Genomic DNA, 4,960 nt, shown 5'->3' on the forward strand with positions numbered 1-4,960 from the left:
CTTTGGATGAAGAGATCATTGCACTTGGGATGCTGCTGGTTTGTGTTGGCCACGAACCCGAGATCCAGCAGCAGAAGTGGGAGATTGCACAACCCGAGGCAGTCGGCCATCCCCAGTGCTGGCAGGAGCTCTTCTGGGACAGCAGCAAGCCCTTCCAAACACAGCAAAAACAGCATCTTTAGAGGAAGTCAAGAAGAGGTCAGGGAGAATAATTCAAGAGTTTGTGTTTTCCTTCCTTTCTTGTGAAGCCCTGGATGCAAAGGACATATCTCCTTTGGAAAAATGCTATGGTTCTTTACCACTTCTAGAAGGAAACCTGATCACAGACCAACTTCTCCCAGAAAAACCCTCTGACCTGATCCCCTCTGGAGTTTGAGACGTACTGGTGCCCAGGCAAACGCATGGTTTGAGCTCCCCTGGCATTACTGAGAGCAGCTCCCATCTTCCTGCTCCTCACGCTGAAGCATTTCACAGGCGGCGAATGAGCTGCTCCAGGAGGGATGGAGACCACCTCCCCTCCATCCACAGCACTGCAAAGAACTCGGCTGCTACATGGCATCTTCCAGTCCCCAGATGGGTTAAAATAAGCTAACTGCCGTGCTTTAACCTGGTGAACAGCTAAACACCATGCAGCCACTTGCTTGCTCCTCCCCTTCCCCCGTGGGACAGGGGAGAGAATGGGGAGAGTGAAAGTAAAGAACTCATCTAGTTGAGATAAAGACTATTTAAGAATTAAAGTAAACCAAACTGAAATCATAATGTCAATGAACTGTGCTAAGAATAAGAACAACAATTATAAAGTGATCAAAGTTATTCTCAGCTCATAAACAGCAGCCACTGGTCGTATGGCAACAACAACACGACCAGGGATGGGTGAGCCTCAGGAATGGAGACAGGCATCAGCATGAAGAGGAAGGAAAGAAAGGGAAGGGGTCAAAGAAGAGATTGAAGTGAGTCATTTGCAGCAAAATCCTCTATGAGTGTAACACTTATAGGATAGAATACACCTTTATTGGGCTGCTTGTATCATACCTAGGTCATCTTTCCTGGGTCACCTGTCCCAGAGAATCCCAGGGTTTTGCTTCCTCCCCTCATCCTCTTGTGCAGAGAGAAGGGAAAAAAAAACCCAAAAACACAAAAGAAACTATAAACACAAGTGCAGGCAAAAGACTGAAAAACAAACCTTGAGAAAATAGAAACATCTCACATTATCAACATCCCTCTTAGCATAAATCCAAAACAAAGTCTCACCAAAAACTCTGTCCCAGGAAAACCAGGTCACTGACCAACCCCAAACCATCGCATGCCCTAAGGAGATGGACCCCTCATCCCACTGCAGAACAGGTTGGATATTCTTGGGTCCCTGCAGAGCTGCTGCCCTTGGCTTTTATCTCTGCTCAAAGCCACAGGGTGCTGCTCTTGCCAGATGTTTTCCCAGTTGCTGGACAGAGCAGGGCATTGCTGGAAAAGCAGAGATTTAGACTGAATATTAGGAAGAAATTTCTCCCTGTGAGAGTGTTGAGGTCCTGGCCCAGGCTGCCCAGAGAAGCTGTGGGTGCCCCCTCTTCCTGGCAGTGCCCAAGGCCAGGTTGGACGGGGCTTGGAGCAGTCTGGGCTGGTGGAGGTGGCCCCGCTCATGGCAGGGGGGTTGGACTGGGAGGGCTTTGAGATCCCTTCCAACCCAAACCATGCTGCATTTCCATGATTGGTCCATCTCTGTGTGTTTTGCAGCCAACATCTTGTTCTGATCCAGGGCTGAAGTGGGGTCATCACCAAACTGGACTGCTCTGTAAGCAGAGGGACTATTTACAGTGCAAAAAGGGGAAAAGAGTGTGGTCAGGCCTCCTCAGGTCCTTGAGAGCTGGAGCACTGGGGTATGGGTACCACCACCGAAAGAAATGTGCTGGCATTGTGCAAAGTAGGATGCAACCAGGACCTTCCCCGTTCCTGGATCACATTGGGCTGCACAGTGTGTGGAGTCAGAAAATGCCACCCAGCCAAAAAAAAAGCTTTCCCAGAGTCAGCTTTGCTAAAACTCAACGTTCCTGCAAGAAAGAATGGCTACATCCAAGCACTGTTTCCTGAATACATGAGTTTAGAGGGAAATGTTAATTCCAGATTCATTTTTTCCAGGCATGCATAACACACAGCCCAACGAGTATCCACATGGATATCCTTCATGGCATGTCGGCTGTGGACCAGAAGCTGTCCATCCCTGCCCCAGAGCACAGGAGGTTAAAATGGGTTTGGAACCTGGGAATTTGGGCAGACTAAAGCACTAAAAAGAGCAATGACCTTGCAAGGGATTTGCAGCAGCTTGGTGACAGTGCCGGGCAAGAACCCCAGCTCTTTTGGCTCCAGATGATACTGTTGGCCATCAGATCATGGCACAGCTGGTGATCTGCCAGGAAAAGAAGGAACAGTCTCATGGACTTTAGATCTGGTGGAGTGATAAATGGCTCTGTTTGCCTTTGGCTGCACGCATGATGCTGCATTTTTGTCCTGCAGCAAAAAAAAAGTATCACTTGTTTACATTTCTGTATCTGATCAAGGCGTCTGGGTCCTGAACTCGTATGGTTTGGAAAGACGGCCTTCGCGCCTGCAAGGAGAGACCTTTACCAACATCAGCATGACCCCTGTAAACAGAGGGGGAGATTTCCCTGAGGACCGACCTCTGCAGCGCATCAGCTCTGCTCTGCTCGAGAAGCACAGGGCATGAACGCCTACAGCATCCCCAAGCTACCAGGGGTCATATGGACATGCACGCTAACATGCATTGCTCCTATCCCAAGGGATCTCAGCTGAGCTTTCATCTAAATCCTTCCTAGCCTGCTTCTTCCAGCAAAAGGAGGGAGAAGCAGCAGGCAGCGGTGTCGTTAAGAATGGAGGCAATACACTAAAATCAAATTATGCCTGCTTATGGGCTCCTGGGAAACAAACTTCCCAACTTAGAGCATCCCTTTCCACCCTCTCAAAGGACAGGCTGTATTTGTGATAAACCTAATGTGGGCTTGAAAGAGAGCTGTGACACCAAGAGCCATGATTCAAGCCTTCTCCATTCAAATCCATGGCTGCAAGCCCAGTTTTGGTTGAGTCCCAAAGGCTGAGTCCATACTTGTAAAGGAAACAGGCTGGGGGCCAGTGGGTACGTAATAACCTGCATCCACACTACCAAACTCACTAAGACTTCAATATACAGCAGTTTCACCCAAAATACTTGCTGGGAATGGTCTTCAGTCCTCAGCTTCCCAGTTTTTTGAGGGGAAATTAGTAGCTGGTCCAGGACCAAGTCATGGCATAAGTGATAATCACAGAATCATTTGGTTGGAAAAGACCTTGAAGATCATCAAGTCCAACCATAACCTGTCCACTACTAAAACACATGTCTAAACTACTAAACCACATCTCTAAACTACTAAACCATGTCTCTGTACTATTAAACCCTGTCTCTAAACGACTAAATCATCTCTCTAAAACGCAGAGTCACAGCCAGATGAGCTGTAATACTGAGGTCTGCTTGGGGTCTCAGTATGCAAAAGGTCCCCTCCATCCCTGGAGGACCTGATCTGGGCACCAATATCAGTGTGCCCAGCCGTGCTCTCCTGGGCTGTGCTGAGGTGAAGGTGCAGGACAGGCTCAGTCCTGCCTTCAAGACATGTCCAGGAACACTGGGAAGAGCTAAAGCCTGGGTCAGTGCAAGGGTATGAGGATGCTGTTGGTGGCAGGACATCATGAGAGGGTTTGCACCAGCTTAAGCAAAACCAGCTGTGGAGGACAAGGCTAATGCCAGGAGCTGGTGGGGTGGTTAAAGACAGCCCAGCAATGAACCATGTTTCACCAAGAGTGGGTGAAAGAGCTGCAAAGGCACCCAAACACAGTGCAAACAGGATGAAAGGAAGGGAAGGAAATCCCCACGGGCTGCCTGGCAAAGCTTCCCAAGATCAAGTTTTCCACAGCCATTTTTACTTAAATACTGCAATCCCTTTTCTTCTTTTTACAAATGACTGCTTGCAACCAAACACATTAGAGGGGCCAACACCTAACATTTCTGCACTGCTTGAAAGAACAAAGACCAAGAGATCTATAAAAACCTGGTAACGGCACTGGTTGCTGCACAGTTTTTAGGCAGTAGTCAGAACTGTACCCCAGAGCAAGCAGGGGAACATTTAGAAAGCCAAAATCAAGATGGAAATGGATGAGGAGGAAGAAACAAACAGGAATGTGAAGACCATTGCCTGCATTTTCTCCAACTTTTGCAGTAAGTCAGCTAGTTCTGGGAAAACATCACAGAAAAAAAAACCTCAGCAGGATCTGCCAGGCTTTCTGTGCCTCCCATTTCTCATGGTGGTGGTTTACTCTCCTAAAGGTAACAAAGTGGGAGGTCTTGCAATTGAAGTTTTGCAAGACCAAGTCTTTTTCAGGGAGTCATTGCGGGCAGCCAGCCTAACCACAGAGCAATTTTAGGCTGGGGAATATTTTAATGAGTGAGGAATAGAGAGCTGGTAATTGCTAGTGTGTGATTTCCAGTTTGCCCCATTGCAGCAGCGAGGATGGTGGCGGGTGGTCGTGCCCCAGCAGTGTGTCCATCACGGGGCTCCTCTGGGACCTCCCATGATATGTGGCATACGGCTGACCATAGGCAGACCCAGATGCTACCCTGAGACTTTCTCAGCTGGGTCTGGGAGACAACCCATGCCGATGTATATCCTTTGCATCACCTTTCTGTGCCATCTAGGTACTTTTCCCAAGGACTTGAGGCTGGGACCCCTCCCCACCTGGACTTGGGACCAGTGGGACCAGCTCGCCAGGGTCTGCTGGGCTACCCCAGCAGCAGATCAGGAGGTGACCTGGGTCCACAGACACCAGCATTTTCCCAAAACCCTGGCCCTGACAGCAGGTCGCAGTGATGGAAAGGCAGGAGCAGCCCCAAGCCCAGCTGTCAGGCACCTCTTTCCCGTTA

The 4,960-nt window shown here is 49.1% G+C and overlaps 1 protein-coding gene across 1 annotated transcript in view; it reads right to left on the reverse strand.

Annotated features, from left to right (window-relative positions):
* The window catches only part of LOC104546329 (solute carrier organic anion transporter family member 2B1-like), a gene marked incomplete at its 3' end in the record, with an annotated part of 14,662 nt that overhangs the window by 3,648 nt on the left and 6,054 nt on the right, over window positions 1-4,960 (reverse strand). The window lies entirely within an intron of this gene.

This window comes from Mesitornis unicolor, unplaced genomic scaffold, assembly GCF_000695765.1.
Source record: "Mesitornis unicolor isolate BGI_N332 unplaced genomic scaffold, ASM69576v1 scaffold729, whole genome shotgun sequence".
Classification (NCBI taxonomy): domain Eukaryota; kingdom Metazoa; phylum Chordata; class Aves; order Mesitornithiformes; family Mesitornithidae; genus Mesitornis; species Mesitornis unicolor.